Source organism: Nomia melanderi, unplaced genomic scaffold, assembly GCF_051020985.1.
Source record: "Nomia melanderi isolate GNS246 unplaced genomic scaffold, iyNomMela1 scaffold0105, whole genome shotgun sequence".
Lineage (NCBI taxonomy): Eukaryota > Metazoa > Arthropoda > Insecta > Hymenoptera > Halictidae > Nomia > Nomia melanderi.
Window position 1 is genome coordinate 25,001 of NW_027475220.1, and position 22,290 is coordinate 47,290.

Genomic DNA, 22,290 nt, shown 5'->3' on the forward strand with positions numbered 1-22,290 from the left:
ATAAATAAATCCCTTCAAATATGTAAATTTAATTAATACCATCAATAAATAAAGAAAATTAATTAAATAGGTATAACAATAAATTTCCCTAAATATACAAATTTAATTAATAACATCAATTGATAAAGAAATTAATTAAAATACATATAATAAATAAATCCCTTCAAATATGTAAATTTAATTAATACCATCAATAAATAAAGAAAATTAATTAAATAGGTATAACAATAAATTTCCCTAAATATACAAATTTAATTAATAACATCAATTGATAAAGAAATTAATTAAAATACATATAATAAATAAATCCCTTCAAATATGTAAATTTAATTAATACCATCAATAAATAAAGAAAATTAATTAAATAGGTATAACAATAAATTTCCCTAAATATACAAATTTAATTAATAACATCAATTGATAAAGAAATTAATTAAAATACATATAATAAATAAATCCCTTCAAATATGTAAATTTAATTAATACCATCAATAAATAAAGAAAATTAATTAAATAGGTATAACAATAAATTTCCCTAAATATACAAATTTAATTAATAACATCAATTGATAAAGAAATTAATTAAAATACATATAATAAATAAATCCCTTCAAATATGTAAATTTAATTAATACCATCAATAAATAAAGAAAATTAATTAAATAGGTATAACAATAAATTTCCCTAAATATACAAATTTAATTAATAACATCAATTGATAAAGAAATTAATTAAAATACATATAATAAATAAATCCCTTCAAATATGTAAATTTAATTAATACCATCAATAAATAAAGAAAATTAATTAAATAGGTATAACAATAAATTTCCCTAAATATACAAATTTAATTAATAACATCAATTGATAAAGAAATTAATTAAAATACATATAATAAATAAATCCCTTCAAATATGTAAATTTAATTAATACCATCAATAAATAAAGAAAATTAATTAAATAGGTATAACAATAAATTTCCCTAAATATACAAATTTAATTAATAACATCAATTGATAAAGAAATTAATTAAAATACATATAATAAATAAATCCCTTCAAATATGTAAATTTAATTAATACCATCAATAAATAAAGAAAATTAATTAAATAGGTATAACAATAAATTTCCCTAAATATACAAATTTAATTAATAACATCAATTGATAAAGAAATTAATTAAAATACATATAATAAATAAATCCCTTCAAATATGTAAATTTAATTAATACCATCAATAAATAAAGAAAATTAATTAAATAGGTATAACAATAAATTTCCCTAAATATACAAATTTAATTAATAACATCAATTGATAAAGAAATTAATTAAAATACATATAATAAATAAATCCCTTCAAATATGTAAATTTAATTAATACCATCAATAAATAAAGAAAATTAATTAAATAGGTATAACAATAAATTTCCCTAAATATACAAATTTAATTAATAACATCAATTGATAAAGAAATTAATTAAAATACATATAATAAATAAATCCCTTCAAATATGTAAATTTAATTAATACCATCAATAAATAAAGAAAATTAATTAAATAGGTATAACAATAAATTTATATAAATAAGCTAAATAACATAAGCTAATAGGTTCATACCCTAAAAATAGAAAATATATTAATTCTTTTATATAATTAGTAATATGCCTGATTAAAAGGATTATTTTGATGTAATATTTAATGTAAAAATTTTACTATTACTAAATATTTTTTATTTCAAAAACTTAAATTAAATTTTATTTAAATTTAAATATTAATAAATTATTGATATTTAAAATTTTTAATAATTAAATATTTTTTAATATATTTAAGTGTATTTGCACATAAAATTTTGAATTTTAAAGAATTTAAAAAAATTAAATAAATATAAAAATTTTTAAATTATATTAATTTTAAATTTTTTATTTATATATTATATTAATTTAAATTTTTTAATTATAATTTATGAAAAACTCAAATTATTTTTTAAATAATTAATAAATCTAAATTTAATTATAAATTAATTTTAATAATAAATCAATTTTTATATTAACTTTAATTTTATCTTATATACCTATTTTAACTTTATATCTTTCAAATTTTTTTTATTTATGATTAATTATAGAAACTTTAAATTTAATTTTTATTTCTATTATATGTTTTTTAAATTTTAATAAAAAAAGAGTTTTATATTTTTTAATTTCTTCAATTTCAGGATTAATAATAATTTTTTCTTTTTTAATAATTATAATAAATAAAGAAATAAATATTTATTATATAATATTTATATTTTCTATTTGAATAAAAATAGGTATTATACCAATACATTTTTGAACAAATATTATTATAAAAAATATAAATTACTTTCTTATTTTTTATTTTACAACATTTATAAAATTTATCCCAATATTAATTATTTATTATTTTTGTAATTTAAATTTTTTTTTTTTCATAACTCTATACATAACATTATTAATATCACCAATTTTTATAATATCACAAATTTCATTAAAATTAATATTTTCATATTCATCAATATTTCATTCATCATTAATAATTTTCTTAATTAATTTTAATAATGAAATTTGAATACATTATTTTTTTATATATTTATCAATTTCTTATTTACTTTTTATATTTTTGAATCATTTCAATTTTATTAATTCTACAAATTTTAAATCATTTTTATATTTCAATAAATCAAATAAATTTAAATTAACAATTTTAATTCTTTTATATTGTCAATTACCCCCAATAACTTCATTTATTATAAAAATTGACATAATACAAAGTCTAATAAAAACAGGTATATTTAAAATAACTATCTTATTTATTATAATAATATCTGTATTTTCAACATTTAACTACTTAAATTTTTTCAATTTAAACTTTTCTGACACTCAAATAAAATATACTTATATATTTAATTTTAAAAAATTAAAATTTAAATTTATTTATAATAAAATATTTTATTTATTTATTTTTTTCTCACTAATATATTTTTTTTACTAAAATTTTAATTATTTACATAATATATTTAAATTTGCAATTTAATATTTTTATTTAAATTATAAAATTTTATTAATTCATAATATCAGAATTATCTATTCATAAATAAATTTACAATTTATCCCTTAATTTCAGGCATGATATTTTTCAAAAAGATTGTAAGTTAATTAATAAACTTTAATCCTTCAAAGATTAATATATATATATAATTTTATCAATCTTAAAAATTTAAATTTTTATATTTAACATATCAAAATGATTTTATTCAACAAACCATAAATACATTGGAATATTATACTTTATCTTTGCGATATGATCAGGTATACTTGGATCATCAATAAGAATAATTATTCGAATAGAACTAAGTACACCAGGATCATGAATTAATAATGATCAACTTTATAATACTATTGTTACAGCTCATGCATTTTTAATAATTTTTTTTATAGTTATACCATTTATAGTTGGAGGATTTGGGAATTGACTAATCCCTTTAATATTAGGAACACCAGATATAGCATTTCCACGTATAAATAATTTAAGTTTTTGATTATTAATCCCATCAATTTTATTACTAATTATCAGAAGAATTTCTGGATCCGGAATAGGAACAGGTTGAACAGTTTATCCACCATTATCATTAAATACATTTCACTCATCAATATCAGTTGATTACGGAATTATTTCACTTCACATTGCAGGAATATCATCAATTCTAGGAGCAATAAATTTTATTACAACAATTTATTATTCAAAAAATATTTCATTAAATTATAATCAAATTTCATTATTTCCTTGATCAATTATTATTACAGCAATTTTATTACTTTTATCTTTACCTGTATTAGCCGGAGCTATCACAATATTATTAACTGATCGAAACTTAAATACATCATTTTTTGAACCATCAGGAGGAGGAGATCCAATTCTTTACCAACATTTATTTTGATTTTTTGGACACCCTGAAGTTTATATTTTAATTTTACCTGGATTTGGATTAATTTCACAAATTATTATAAATGAAAGAGGAAAAAAAGAAACATTTGGAAATTTAAGAATAATTTATGCTATACTAGGTATTGGATTTTTAGGATTTATCGTATGAGCACATCATATATTTACTGTAGGATTAGATGTTGACACTCGAGCATATTTTACTGCCGCAACTATAGTAATTGCCGTACCAACAGGAATTAAAGTATTCAGATGATTATCAACATTCTATAGAACTAAAATTTTCTTAAACCCATCAATTTTATGATCTTTAGGATTTATCTCATTATTTACAATTGGTGGATTATCAGGAATTATATTATCTAATTCATCAATTGATATTATTCTTCATGACACATACTATGTTATTGGTCACTTTCATTACGTTTTATCAATAGGAGCTGTCTTTGCAATTTTTTCAAGAATTATTCATTGATATCCAAATTTTACTATATTAACATTAAATAAAAAATTATTAAATATTCATTTTTTTATAATATTTATTGGAGTAAATTTAACATTTTTTCCTCAACATTTTTTAGGATTAATAAGAATACCACGACGATACTCTGATTACCCAGATGCATATTATTGTTGAAATTTAATCTCTTCAATTGGATCATTAATTTCATTTAATAGATTAATTTTTTTCATTTTTATTATACTTGAAAGTTTAATTAAACAACGATTAATTCTATTAAAATATATCTTTTCATCATTAGAATGAATTAATTTATCCCCTTCAGAACATTGTTTTAATGAATTACCTATAATTCTTTTAAAAAATTAATTTAATATGGCAGATTTAAGTGCAATGGTCTTAAACACCATAAATAAAATGTAAATTTTTATTAAAAATTGCTCATTGAAATATATATTCATTCCCAGACCCAAATTCACCATTAATAGATAATCTAATTTATTTTTATAATTTTACAATAATTATTTTAATAATAATTACTATATCTATTATTTATATAAATTTTATAATTATAGAAAATAAATTCATTAATTTAAAATTTATTAAAAATCATAACTTAGAAATAATTTGAACTATCATTCCAATAATTATACTATTAATTATTTCTATCCCATCATTAAAAATACTTTACTTTATTGATGAATTATGAAATCCAACTTTTTTTTCAATTAAATCAATTGGACATCAATGATACTGATCTTACGAATACCCAGAATTTAATAATAATTCAATTGATTCATATATAATTAATCTATTAGAATTAAACTCATTTCGGTTACTAGATGTAGATAATCGATTAATCATTCCATTTAATACCCCAATTCGTATATTAACAACATCAATAGATGTTATTCATTCATGAACAGTTCCTTCAATAGGAATTAAAATAGATGCAACTCCAGGACGAATTAATCAAATATCATTAATTTCATTACGACCAGGATTATATTTTGGACAATGTTCAGAAATTTGCGGAGCTTACCATTCATTTATACCAATTACCATTGAAAGAACAAATTTAAAAAACTTTACTAATTGAATTAATAAATTAAACTTATAAATTAAAAAGAATTAGTTAAATTAAATAACATTAAATTGTCAATTTAAAATTATTTTATAAAAATATTTTTTTATCCATTAAGTATCTTAAAAATAAAGAATTAACCTTTTAAGTTAAATATAATAAAAAAATATTCTTAATGATAATTAAAAATTCTTTTATTCCTCAAATAAGACCTATAAAATGAACTTTAATTTTAATTTTTATTATTATTTTATTTACAATCATCACAATATTAATTCATTTCATAATAAATAATTTTATTTACAAAAATAAAATAACTCAAAAAAAAATAAACTTCAAAAAAAAATGATAATAATTATTCAAAAATATTATGATAACAAATATATTCTCAATCTTTGATCCTTCAACATCTAATAATTATTCTCTAAATTGAATCATTATAATTTGACCTATTTTAATTTTTAATTGATCTTATTGATTTATCCCCTCACGATTTAATTTTAAATGAATTATATTAATAAACTTTATTTTAAATGAATTTAAAATTTTAACAAAAAAAATTAACCATTATAATTTAATTATATTTTTAAGATTATTCTATTTAATTATAAATATAAATTTAATTAGTTTAATACCTTACGTATTTACACCAACAAGACATATAAGAATTAATTTAAGTTTATCTTTAAGATTATGAATTAGATTTATAATATTTGGTTGAATTAAAAATACAAAACATATATTAATTCATCTTGTACCTATAAATACACCTTCTATATTAATAAGATTTATAGTAATAATTGAATCAATCAGAAACTTTATTCGACCATGAACCTTAGCAATTCGATTATCCGCAAATATATTAGCTGGTCACTTACTTCTATCTTTATTAGGTTCTTCAATAACAAATTTATCAATTAAATTCATTCCAATAATAATTATTATTCAAAATTTATTAATAATTTTAGAAATTTCTGTAGCATTCATTCAATCATATGTATTTACAATTTTATCATTACTTTATTTTAATGAAACAAACTAGTTAAATTTATGAAAATTAATACAATTATAAATTCAAAAAATAATCCATTTCATATAACAACAAATAGACCTTGACCATTAATTTTATCATTTAATCTAATAAATTTATTATTTAATAATATCATTAGATTTAACTTAAATTTTTCTCTTCTTAATTTATTAAATTTATTTACATTAATATTAACATCATACCAATGATGACGAGATCTAATTCGAGAAAGAACATTTCAAGGATTTCATACCCTAAATATTATAAATATAATTAAATTTAGAATAATTCTATTTATTATTTCTGAATTATTTTTCTTTATTTCATTTTTTTGAACTTTTTTACATTCATCAATTTCACCTTCAATAGAAATTGGAAATTTATGACCCCCAAAAATAATTAATATATTTAATCCATATGACATCCCATTACTAAACTCAATTATTTTAATTTATTCAGGAATAACAATCACATGAAGACATAATTTAATTAAAAATAACTATAAAAAATCATTAAAATTATTAAATATAACAATCTATTTAGGAATATATTTTTCAATACTTCAATATATTGAATATCTAGAATCTAATTTTACATTTAATGACAGAATTTTTGGGTCAATCTTTTTCATAGCTACAGGATTTCATGGAATTCATGTAATTATTGGAACTATATTTTTAATTATTTGCTCTTTACGATTAAAAAAAAATCATTTTTCAATAATTCATCATTTAAATTTTGATTTAGCATCATGATATTGACATTTTGTTGATATAATTTGATTAATTTTATACATTTTAATTTATTGATGAATATATTAAATTATATAAATAGTATAACAAAACTACATTTAATTTCCAATTAAAAAATTTAAATAAAACTTAATTTATATAATACTTTCAATATTAATTATTGTAATATTTTTAATTTTAATTCCATTATTAATTTTATCTATTAATAAATTTTTATCATTAAAAAATAATAAAGACCGAGAAAAAATAAAACCATTTGAATGCGGATTTGATCAATTAACACCCCCACAATTACCATTTTCTATTCAATTTTTTTTAATTACTTTAATATTTTTAATTTTTGATATAGAAATTATTTTAATTCTACCTATTATTAATTCATTAAATAGCTTACAAAAATTAAGAATATTTATTTTTTTAATATTTATTTTAATCCTCTTTATAAGTTTGTGATACGAATGGACATATAATTATTTAACATGAATTTAAATTATACAACTATATATAAAGTAAAATAATACAAATTAATTTCGACTTAATTATTGGATAAATTTATTCCTATATATATAAATAAAAAATTAGGATATTAGTTAATAAATTTAAATATAACATTAAAATTGCAATTTAAAATAATTTTTAAATATATCTTAATTAATTGAAACCAAAATAGAGGTAAATTAATGTTAATAATTTAAATGAATACAAAATATTCCAATTAATGAAATAAAATTCATGAACTTCTAATTCATTCTTAAATGAAAATAAAATCATTTATATTTCTAAATTTATATAGTTTATTAAAAACATTATATTTTCAGTATAAAAAAAATTTTACCTAAAAATTTATAAATATTTAAAAATTTTACAATTACAATTATATTTTCAATATAATACTCTTAATTAAGCTATTTAAATACAATAAAATTTATATAAATAAAAAAAACATAAAAATAATAAAATAATAAAATAATATATTTACAACACCAACATTTTTTTTATAAATTTTTATTAAAACATTATTTTTAATTATAAAATTTATCAAAAACTTTAAATTTATCACAAAAACTTTATCTACAGATTTATCAAATATAATTTCAAAATTAAATATCTTATTAATAAATCAAACATAAAAAATTTTTAATAAATATTCTGAATAAAATATACTTAAAATAAAATTTGATATTTTAACAAAAACTCTCTTTTTTAAAAAAATTAAACTTTTAAATTCAAAATAAAACATTAAAGATAAAAAATATATTAATAATAATACATATTTATCATTTAATGTTATTTTAAAATTTTCATAAATAAATATATTATAAAAATATTTACCATAAAAAATACTAAAACCTCCTATTAAAATAAATGAATAATTTATATATTTAGATCTTCTTTCATTTACATATAAATATCTAAAATAATTAATATAATAAATTAATACTCAATTTAATAAACGAATACTATAACTTACTGTTAATACAATTGAAATATACAAAATTATTATAATTAAAATAATTAAATTAAAATTATAAAATATTTCTATAATTAAATCTTTAGAAAAAAAACCAGTAATAAAAGGAAATCCACATAAATTTAAAATTGATAAAATAAATATAAATCTCTTTAAAGGATTAATATAAAAATTACCTCTAAAAAAACGTAAATCTTGAATACCCAAATTCATATGAATAAAACTTCCAACACTTAAAAATATTGTAGATTTAAATAAAGCATGACAAATTAAATGAAAAAATCCTAAATCAACATTTCCTAATAATAAAATACTTATTATAAAACTTAACTGACTTAAAGTTGATAAAGCAATAACTTTCTTAAAATTTATTTCAAAATTTGCTATTAAACCAGATATAAATATTGTAAAACTAAAAATTAATAATATTAAAATATTCATAAAATTTAAATCTATAAATATTTTATTATACCGAATCAATAAATAAACACCTGCAGTTACTAAAGTTGATGAATGAACCAATGAAGAAACAGGTGTTGGTGCAGTTATAGCTGCAGGTAATCAAAAAGAAAATGGAAACTGTGCACTTTTAGTTAATATCATAATTAACATAAATAATGAAATTAATTTAAAATCTTGATAAAAAAAAATATTTCAAGAACCAAAAAATGACAATATACAAATAATTAAAATTAAAGCTACATCTCCTAACCGATTACAACAAACAGTTAATATACCAGAATTATAAGAATTTTTATTTTGATAATAAATTACTAAACAATAAGAAATTAATCCTAACCCATCTCACCCTAAAATAATACCAATTATTCTTGGTCTCAAAATTATAAAACATATAGAAATCATAAAAATAAAAACTAATAATTTAAAACGTTCAATATACAAATCATTTTCTATATATTCAATACTATATAATATAACAATCCCAGTAATTAAAATAACTGTACTTAAATATATTATAGATATAAAATCAATATAAATAACAAATCTAAATTTTATAGAATTTATTTCAATAATTACTCATTCTATAAAATAAATAATTTTAAATAAATATAAATAAAATCCAAAAAAAAAAAAAAAAAAAGAAGAAAAAAATATAAATAAAAAATAAACTATAAATTTTATAATAATAATTTAAAGTAATCAATTACATCTTTGAAATCACAATTCAATATTTTTTTTTAAACTACTTAAATTTAATTAATCAAATTATAAAAATATTGATAAATTAAAAATAAATAAATTTAAAGGAATTCAATGAGATAAAACAATTAAATAATCTATTAACCTATATTTATTAATTTTACAAAAATTAAATTCACCATGTTGAGTATATCTAAATAAATTTAGTGAATAAAAAAATCTAAAAAATATTAAAATTATTAAAATAAATAAATTTAAAAAATTTCAATTAACTAAACTTATAATTAAAAAAATTTCACTAATTAAATTTAATGATAATGGAGCAGATAAATTTGAAGTACATAATAAAAATCATATTAAAGATATTCTAGGGTATAAATTTATTAATCCTTTATTTATTAATATCAATCGTCTATTTCTTAATAAATAACATAAATTTACTAAAAAAAATAACCCTGATGAACATAAACCATGAGAAATTATTATTATATAACTACCTTTAACCCCACTATTTATTAATGTTATTATCCCTCTTAATGTTAATCCTATATGAACAACTGAAGAATAAGCCACTAAAATTTTTATATCAATTTGACGTATACATAAAATACTAATTAATATTGATCCAAAAATTCTAAAATATATAATAATTTCATTAAATTCAATAAAATTTTTTATAAATATTAATATAAAACGAATTAAACCATAAATTCCTAATTTTAATAAAATTCCTGCTAAAATTATTGATCCAATAACAGGAGCCTCAACATGAGCTTTCAATAATCAAGAATGGAATATAAATATAGGAATCTTAACAAAAAATGTAAACATAAAAAATAAAAATATAAACATATTTAAATATTTAATTTTTAATATTTCAAAGTAATACATCATTAAAATATTATAAAAATAATATAAATCTAAAATAAAAATTAAAAAAGGTAAAGAAAAAAATATTGTATAAAATAATAAATAAAATGAAGCTAACTCTCGTATTTCACCTATCCCTCATTTTATAATAATAAAAAATATAAGAACTAACCTAATTTCAAATATAAAATAAAATATTAATAAATTTATTGAAGTAAAAACAAAAATTAAAGAAATTAATAATGTCAATATTAATATTTTAAAATAAAAAAAATCATTATTTTTAACATCAAAAAAAATAAAAATTAACCCAAAAATTAAAAATGTTAATGATAATAATATATAAGAATATAAATTTATTCCTAATATTTCATTAATTATCCCATTTTCTACAAATTGATTAAAACAAAGAAATGGAATTATACAAAATAATAATATTAATATTCCTAATAAATACTTACTATTAAAAAAAATTAATAAGATTATTATAAAAATTACATAAATTATCATATTAAATTTAATACTTTAACACTTTGATTCCCAAATAAAAAAATTATTCTAATTATTAAACCTAGCCCAATTAAACTCTCACAAACACCTATAATTAAAACAACTAAAAATAATCAATCATTTAAATCTAAATCTGACAATATTAAAGTTAAATGTAAAATTAAAATTAATAAAAACTCTAAACAAATTAAAATTAATAAAAATCTCTTAAATCTTAATATTATTAATAAAATTATAACAAATAATAATAATATATAATTAAATTCCCTAAAAACTTCTAAAAAAATTAATTTATAAAATAAATTTATTCAATAAATTTCAAAAAAATTATTTAAAAATAATATCTTTAATCTCCAAAATTAAAATTTTCTTTAAAACTATTTTTTGATAAATTCGATAAGCTATATAATTTAAATATAAAAATATTAATTTTGTAAATTAAAATCAGAAATTTATTTCTTATAGCTAATTGAACTATTTGTAAAAATTATCATTTTAAAAATCATTATATTACTATGAATAAAATTATATAATATCTCAAAAAATAATTTACCTCCTATAAATTTTATAATAACATTAATTTATTATACAATAACTTTAATAATAATTAACTACATTTTTATACCAAAAAAATCTTTATATTTAATAATAATTTTTATTACAATTATTAGAAGTATACTAATTATATTTATATACTTTGTCAGAATAATAAATAATTCATTTATTTCTAAAAAAAATAAAATAGATAAATATTTTCTTTTCATAAATTTTATATTTTTATTTTTATTTTCTTTAACTTTACTTTTATGCAAAAATAAAAAAATAATTATTAATTCAACTAATGAAAATGTTAATATTTACAAAATTTATGAATATCCATATACTTTAATTATTTTTTATTTAATAAGATTATTACTATTAATTTTAATTTTAACAATAAAAATTTCTATAACTAGTAAAACAAATCAATCATTACGAAAAATAAAAAATTAATCTATGAAGAATAAAATTTTTTATAAATTTATAAATATTAATCCATTAATAAAAATACTTAATTTATCACTAATTAACCTACCAACTCCAATAAGTATTAACTACTTATGAAATTTAGGATCAATTTTAGGATTATTCTTAATAATTCAAATTATTTCTGGATTATTTTTATCTTTTCATTATTGTCCAAATATAAATCTAGCCTTTAATAGAACTATTCATATTATAAAAAATATTAATCTTGGGTGATTTATACGATTAACTCATATAAATGGAGCCTCATTCTTTTTTATATCAATATTTTTACATATCGCCCGAGGAATCTACTATTTTTCATTCACACTTACAAAAGTATGATTAATTGGAATTATTATTTTATTACTATCAATAGCAACAGCATTTTTAGGATATGTGTTACCTTGAGGACAAATATCTTTTTGGGGAGCAACTGTAATTACTAATTTATTATCAGCTATCCCATACTTAGGACAAATATTAGTTCAATGAATTTGAGGTGGATTTTCAATTAATAACGCTACTTTAAATCGATTCTATTCTTTTCATTTTATTTTACCAATAATTATTTTATTATTAGTAATTCTACATTTATTTTTTTTACATTTAAGATTCTCTCATAACTCTATAGGGTTAACAAGAAAACTTTATATATTATCTTTCAACCCTTATTTTATTATTAAAGATTTATTTGGTTACATAATTATTTTAACAATTTTTTTCTTAATCACAATAAAATTTCCTTACATACTAAGTGACCCTGATAATTTTATTCTTGCAAACCCAATAATTACTCCTGAACATATTAAACCTGAATGATACTTCTTATTTGCATATGCTATTCTTCGATCCATTCCAAATAAATTAGGAGGTGTAATTTTTTTAATATTATCAATTTTAATTTTAATTATATTAACAATATCAAATAAAAATAATATAAATTCATGCAAATATTATTATTTAAATAAAATAAATTTTTGGTTATTCATTATATCATTTATTATACTAACATGACTAGGTAGACAATTAATTGAATATCCATATATTCAATTAACACAATTATTTTCAATTATTTATTTTTCTTATTTTTTTACCTCCCCAATTTTAAATTATTTTTGAGATAAACTTATTTATCATAACTAAGTTAATGAGCTTGAAATAAGCATATATTTTGAAAATATAATATAGATTTTAAATAAATCTATTAACTTTAAAAAATAATTATTAATAAAAATTCTTTAAATATAAAATTTAACAAAATATAATATAAAGAAATTAATAAAAACTTTTTTCAACATAAATCTATTAATTGATCATACCGAATTCGCGGACAAATTGAACGTATTAAAATAATGAAAAAAAAATGAATATCAACAAATAACGCAAAATTTCATCTTACAAAATCTACACCAAAAAAAATCAATACTATAATTACTCTAACAAAAACAATTCTTAAATATTCAGATATAAAAATTAATGTAAATGTACCTCTAAAATATTCAATATTAAATCCTGAAACTAATTCAGATTCACCTTCAATTAAGTCAAAAGGTGAACGATTTAATTCAACTAATATACTAATTAAAAACATTAAATAAATAGGAAATATATATATAAATATATATATATATAATTGATACTTTAAAAAATTATAAAATGAAAAATCTTCAATTAATAAAATTAAAGAAAATAAAATTAAAAATAAACTAACTTCATAAGAAACTGATTGAGCAATAGATCGAATAGAACCTAACATTGAATAATTTGAATTAGAAATTCAACCTCTAAATATTACAGGATAAACATTTAACCCAATAATTATTAACATAAATAAAATACCATAATCAAAAAAAATCATATAACAACTTATTGGGTAAATAAATCAAATTAATATAGAAAATAAAAATATTAAAATAGGTATAAATATATAAATCAAAAACTTTCTTTTTATAACTAAAAATAATTCTTTACTTAATAATTTAATTGCATCTCTAAAAGGTTGTAAAAATCCTAAAAATCCAACTTTATTTGGCCCAACCCGAAATTGAACTAAACTTAATAATTTACGTTCAAATAATGTCAAAAAAGCTATTCTAATTAAATTAAAAATTAATAAAATTATAAATATAAAAAAATCTAAAATAATTATTCTAAATTCAAATAAAATTATTATCTATTATAATACTTATTCTTATAATATTCATAAATTCTAAATTTATAACACTTTTCTGCCAAGATAATTATTAATAAATTTAAATTAACCAAAAAATAACATTTATTTAAACTTAGTCCTTTCGTACAAAAATTTAAAATTAATTTAAAGATAGAAACTGATCTGGCTTACGCCGATCTGAACTCAAATCATGTAAAATTTAAAAAGTCGAACAGACTTAATATTTAAATGTCTTCATTTAAATTTAATTTTAATTCAACATCGAGGTCATAAACATTTTTATAAATACGATCTTCCCAAAAATATTATGCTGTTATCCCTAAGGTAATTTTTTTCTAATAATTTTAAAAAAATCTCAAAAATTTTACAATAATTATTGATTAAAATATTTTAAAGTTTATTAAATTTAAACATCCTCCCAATTAAATAATAAATTAATTAAATTAAAATTAAACTTTAAATAATATTTAATAAATTAAATTATAAAATTCTATAGGGTCTTCTCGTCCCTTAAAAAAAATTAAGCATTTTTACTTAAAATTTAAATTCATAATTTATACTTGAAACAGTTTATATTTCATTAACTCATTTATACAAGACCTTAATTAAAAGCCAAATTATTATGCTACCTTTGCACAGTTATAAATACTGCAACTATTTAAAATTAAATTCATTGAGTAGAGCTTACCTTAAAATAATAATCAAAAAGAAATGTTTTTGTTAAACATTTGAATATAAATTTTGCCGAATTCTTTAAATATATATATATATATATTATATATTATAATATATTTTATTCATAAATAAATTCAATTACTAATTTAATCATTATAAATAATTTCAATTAATTCTAAAATATTATTTTATAAAAAATATATTAATAAAATTAAATTAATAATAGATAAAAATAAATTATAAAATTTTCTATATCAATAACAAATTTCATGTTTATAAATTTATAAAAATCTAAATTTTATAATTATAAATAAATTTATAGATTATCCCATAAATTTTTTATATTTAATAAATTTTTAATTATATATATATATATATATTAATATAATAAAAATAATAAAAATTAACTTAAATATATGAATTAAATTCAATTCTAAAATAACTAGATATCTAAAATTTGAATAAAATTTCATTTCTAAATAAATATTAATAAACATTTTACTACATATAAAATTATATTTATTTAGATCATTTTATTTTCGAGATTTATAAATCTATATATATAAATTAAATAACCCTGATACAAAAGGTACAAAAATAAATTTTATTTTTATAAAATTAAAATATTTCTTTCACAATACTATTTAATAAAAAATAAATTTATTCAAAAATTTTACTAAAACAATATAAAATTAAATTATTTTCTTTAAAAAATAAATATAACAAATTTAATATATATATATATATATATAATATTTAATAAAATTTTAAATTATAAAAATTAATCTTTTTATTGTAAATAAAAAATTTTTATTAAACTAAAATTTTAAAAAAGTACATTTTCCAATACACTAACTTTGTTACGACTTATTTCAATACTATTGAAATTGACGGGCGATTTGTACATTAAATAAAAAATATTTCAAATAATAAAATTTTATTTAATTTACTTTTAAATCCAATTTTATTAAAATATTAAAATTTTAAATTCAAAAATTTAATTTAATGTAATTCATATAAACCTAAAAAAAAATACATTTTGATCTGAATTCTTATATTATTAAAAATATTTTTTAATTATAAAATTTAAATCTATAATCTTAATAAACGACAATACATAACCAATTTTTTAGTATATCTTAACGTGGACTATCAAATTAATCTACAAATTCCTCTAATTTAAAGATATTTAACCGCCAAATTTTTTAATTTTAATGATCAACATTTAATTGTTAAATTACAACTTTCATATCTATAGTAGGGTATCTAATCCTAGTTTAATTTAAATATTTAATAAAAATAATATTAATAAAAATTAAATTAATTAAATTTATATATATTTCACTAATAAAACTTAATAAAAATTAATTTCATAAACAAATTATTTTAAATTTAATTAAATTAATTTATAAATAAAGTTTAACCGCAGATGCTGGCACTTATTCATCCTTTATTTAAATTAAATTCCTAATTATAACATTAATTAATAAAAAAAAATTAATTTCTAAATAAAATTATTAAAATTATTAAAATTCTAATAAATAAAAATTTTATATAATAAATTAAATTAAATAATTAATTATAATTCAAAAATCAAAAACTTTATTCTTCAATTAAAATTCATTTTAAAAAAAAAATATTTGCAATAAATCCTTTAAATTTAATTCAATCTCCCTAAATAAAATTAAATCTATTAAATTTACTACCAATAAAATTTTTTCACTGAAAATTAAAACTACCGACTAAAATTCTTTCACTTTTTATAAACGTTATTGGGTAAAATTTTTTCTTTACTTATTGATGCTATTAATTAAAATTTTTTATTTGAAAGAACTCAATCTATTAAACTTTATTCTTCAATTAAAATTCATTTTAAAAAAAAAATATTTGCAATAAATCCTTTAAATTTAATTCAATCTCCCTAAATAAAATTAAATCTATTAAATTTACTACCAATAAAATTTTTTCACTGAAAATTAAAACTACCGACTAAAATTCTTTCACTTTTTATAAACGTTATTGGGTAAAATTTTTTCTTTACTTATTGATGCTATTAATTAAAATTTTTTATTTGAAAGAACTCAATCTATTAAACTTTATTCTTCAATTAAAATTCATTTTAAAAAAAAAATATTTGCAATAAATCCTTTAAATTTAATTCAATCTCCCTAAATAAAATTAAATCTATTAAATTTACTACCAATAAAATTTTTTCACTGAAAATTAAAACTACCGACTAAAATTCTTTCACTTTTTATAAACGTTATTGGGTAAAATTTTTTCTTTACTTATTGATGCTATCAATTAAAATTTTTTATTTGAAAGAACTCAATCTATTAAACTTTATTCTTCAATTAAAATTCATTTTAAAAAAAAAATATTTGCAATAAATCCTTTAAATTTAATTCAATCTCCCTAAATAAAATTAAATCTATTAAATTTACTACCAATAAAATTTTTTCACTGAAAATTAAAACTACCGACTAAAATTCTTTCACTTTTTATAAACGTTATTGGGTAAAATTTTTTCTTTACTTATTGATGCTATCAATTAAAATTTTTTATTTGAAAGAACTCAATCTATTAAACTTTATTCTTCAATTAAAATTCATTTTAAAAAAAAAAATATTTGCAATAAATCCTTTAAATTTAATTCAATCTCCCTAAATAAAATTAAATCTATTAAATTTACTACCAATAAAATTTTTTCACTGAAAATTAAAACTACCGACTAAAATTCTTTCACTTTTTATAAACGTTATTGGGTAAAATTTTTTCTTTACTTATTGATGCTATTAATTAAAATTTTTTATTTGAAAGAACTCAATCTATTAAACTTTATTCTTCAATTAAAATTCATTTTAAAAAAAAAATATTTGCAATAAATCCTTTAAATTTAATTCAATCTCCCTAAATAAAATTAAATCTATTAAATTTACTACCAATAAAATTTTTTCACTGAAAATTAAAACTACCGACTAAAATTCTTTCACTTTTTATAAACGTTATTGGGTAAAATTTTTTCTTTACTTATTGATGCTATTAATTAAAATTTTTTATTTGAAAGAACTCAATCTATTAAACTTTATTCTTCAATTAAAATTCATTTTAAAAAAAAAATATTTGCAATAAATCCTTTAAATTTAATTCAATCTCCCTAAATAAAATTAAATCTATTAAATTTACTACCAATAAAATTTTTTCACTGAAAATTAAAACTACCGACTAAAATTCTTTCACTTTTTATAAACGTTATTGGGTAAAATTTTTTCTTTACTTATTGATGCTATTAATTAAAATTTTTTATTTGAAAGAACTCAATCTATTAAACTTTATTCTTCAATTAAAATTCATTTTAAAAAAAAAATATTTGCAATAAATCCTTTAAATTTAATTCAATCTCCCTAAATAAAATTAAATCTATTAAATTTACTACCAATAAAATTTTTTCACTGAAAATTAAAACTACCGACTAAAATTCTTTCACTTTTTATAAACGTTATTGGGTAAAATTTTTTCTTTACTTATTGATGCTATTAATTAAAATTTTTTATTTGAAAGAACTCAATCTATTAAACTTTATTCTTCAATTAAAATTCATTTTAAAAAAAAAATATTTGCAATAAATCCTTTAAATTTAATTCAATCTCCCTAAATAAAATTAAATCTATTAAATTTACTACCAATAAAATTTTTTCACTGAAAATTAAAACTACCGACTAAAATTCTTTCACTTTTTATAAACGTTATTGGGTAAAATTTTTTCTTTACTTATTGATGCTATTAATTAAAATTTTTTATTTGAAAGAACTCAATCTATTAAACTTTATTCTTCAATTAAAATTCATTTTAAAAAAAAAATATTTGCAATAAATCCTTTAAATTTAATTCAATCTCCCTAAATAAAATTAAATCTATTAAATTTACTACCAATAAAATTTTTTCACTGAAAATTAAAACTACCGACTAAAATTCTTTCACTTTTTATAAACGTTATTGGGTAAAATTTTTTCTTTACTTATTGATGCTATCAATTAAAATTTTTTATTTGAAAGAACTCAATCTATTAAACTTTATTCTTCAATTAAAATTCATTTTAAAAAAAAAATATTTGCAATAAATCCTTTAAATTTAATTCAATCTCCCTAAATAAAATTAAATCTATTAAATTTACTACCAATAAAATTTTTTCACTGAAAATTAAAACTACCGACTAAAATTCTTTCACTTTTTATAAACGTTATTGGGTAAAATTTTTTCTTTACTTATTGATGCTATTAATTAAAATTTTTTATTTGAAAGAACTCAATCTATTAAACTTTATTCTTCAATTAAAATTCATTTTAAAAAAAAAATATTTGCAATAAATCCTTTAAATTTAATTCAATCTCCCTAAATAAAATTAAATCTATTAAATTTACTACCAATAAAATTTTTTCACTGAAAATTAAAACTACCGACTAAAATTCTTTCACTTTTTATAAACGTTATTGGGTAAAATTTTTTCTTTACTTATTGATGCTATTAATTAAAATTTTTTATTTGAAAGAACTCAATCTATTAAACTTTATTCTTCAATTAAAATTCATTTTAAAAAAAAAATATTTGCAATAAATCCTTTAAATTTAATTCAATCTCCCTAAATAAAATTAAATCTATTAAATTTACTACCAATAAAATTTTTTCACTGAAAATTAAAACTACCGACTAAAATTCTTTCACTTTTTATAAACGTTATTGGGTAAAATTTTTTCTTTACTTATTGATGCTATTAATTAAAATTTTTTATTTGAAAGAACTCAATCTATTAAACTTTATTCTTCAATTAAAATTCATTTTAAAAAAAAAATATTTGCAATAAATCCTTTAAATTTAATTCAATCTCCCTAAATAAAATTAAATCTATTAAATTTACTACCAATAAAATTTTTTCACTGAAAATTAAAACTACCGACTAAAATTCTTTCACTTTTTATAAACGTTATTGGGTAAAATTTTTTCTTTACTTATTGATGCTATTAATTAAAATTTTTTATTTGAAAGAACTCAATCTATTAAACTTTATTCTTCAATTAAAATTCATTTTAAAAAAAAAAATATTTGCAATAAATCCTTTAAATTTAATTCAATCTCCCTAAATAAAATTAAATCTATTAAATTTACTACCAATAAAATTTTTTCACTGAAAATTAAAACTACCGACTAAAATTCTTTCACTTTTTATAAACGTTATTGGGTAAAATTTTTTCTTTACTTATTGATGCTATCAATTAAAATTTTTTATTTGAAAGAACTCAATCTATTAAACTTTATTCTTCAATTAAAATTCATTTTAAAAAAAAAATATTTGCAATAAATCCTTTAAATTTAATTCAATCTCCCTAAATAAAATTAAATCTATTAAATTTACTACCAATAAAATTTTTTCACTGAAAATTAAAACTACCGACTAAAATTCTTTCACTTTTTATAAACGTTATTGGGTAAAATTTTTTCTTTACTTATTGATGCTATTAATTAAAATTTTTTATTTGAAAGAACTCAATCTATTAAACTTTATTCTTCAATTAAAATTCATTTTAAAAAAAAAATATTTGCAATAAATCCTTTAAATTTAATTCAATCTCCCTAAATAAAATTAAATCTATTAAATTTACTACCAATAAAATTTTTTCACTGAAAATTAAAACTACCGACTAAAATTCTTTCACTTTTTATAAACGTTATTGGGTAAAATTTTTTCTTTACTTATTGATGCTATTAATTAAAATTTTTTATTTGAAAGAACTCAATCTATTAAACTTTATTCTTCAATTAAAATTCATTTTAAAAAAAAAATATTTGCAATAAATCCTTTAAATTTAATTCAATCTCCCTAAATAAAATTAAATCTATTAAATTTACTACCAATAAAATTTTTTCACTGAAAATTAAAACTACCGACTAAAATTCTTTCACTTTTTATAAACGTTATTGGGTAAAATTTTTTCTTTACTTATTGATGCTATTAATTAAAATTTTTTATTTGAAAGAACTCAATCTATTAAACTTTATTCTTCAATTAAAATTCATTTTAAAAAAAAAAATATTTGCAATAAATCCTTTAAATTTAATTCAATCTCCCTAAATAAAATTAAATCTATTAAATTTACTACCAATAAAATTTTTTCACTGAAAATTAAAACTACCGACTAAAATTCTTTCACTTTTTATAAACGTTATTGGGTAAAATTTTTTCTTTACTTATTGATGCTATCAATTAAAATTTTTTATTTGAAAGAACTCAATCTATTAAACTTTATTCTTCAATTAAAATTCATTTTAAAAAAAAAATATTTGCAATAAATCCTTTAAATTTAATTCAATCTCCCTAAATAAAATTAAATCTATTAAATTTACTACCAATAAAATTTTTTCACTGAAAATTAAAACTACCGACTAAAATTCTTTCACTTTTTATAAACGTTATTGGGTAAAATTTTTTCTTTACTTATTGATGCTATCAATTAAAATTTTTTATTTGAAAGAACTCAATCTATTAAACTTTATTCTTCAATTAAAATTCATTTTATTCTATATATATATATATATATACATATATTTCTAACAATATTTTATACTAAAATAAATAAATATAAAAAATAATTAAATTAATTAAATTTTCTATAAATAAAATATTGAAATTATCAAATACTAATAAAAAAATTAAAATTAAAAATTAATACGTAAAATAATTATATTAAATAAATGTAGCCCCTCCTAAAAATAAATAAATATCAATTATTTTAAAATAAATTTCTTATAAATTCAAATTAATCTTATTAAATAGATTAATCCAGCCTATTCCTATAAATTAATTAAAAAATAAATAAAAATATTAAATTAAATTAAAAAAAACAAATAAATCAGATTAATCAAAATTAATAAAAATTAACCAATTAAATATAAATAAATAAATATAGATTAAATAAATTATTTTTTAATAAAATTTTTAAAATTAAATAAATAATTATATATTATTAACCAAATATTTGATATATTAATAGGATACATATGATCATTTGTGTGATTATTAATAAATCTAAATATGAATATATAAATCTTAGATGAACGTGATACCTCCTAATGTTTCCACTG

The 22,290-nt window shown here is 16.2% G+C and overlaps 4 pseudogenes; all 4 read left to right on the forward strand.

Annotated features, from left to right (window-relative positions):
• Window positions 1-3,264: 3,264 nt before the first annotated feature.
• Window positions 3,265-4,788, forward strand: LOC143175535 (cytochrome c oxidase subunit 1 pseudogene; annotated as a pseudogene).
• Window positions 4,789-4,870: 82 nt separating this feature from the next.
• LOC143175536 (cytochrome c oxidase subunit 2 pseudogene) lies at window positions 4,871-13,448 on the forward strand (annotated as a pseudogene).
• Window positions 6,626-13,448, forward strand: LOC143175537 (cytochrome c oxidase subunit 3-like; annotated as a pseudogene).
• LOC143175529 (cytochrome b pseudogene) lies at window positions 12,294-15,376 on the forward strand (annotated as a pseudogene).
• The last annotated feature ends 6,914 nt before the right edge of the window (window positions 15,377-22,290 follow it).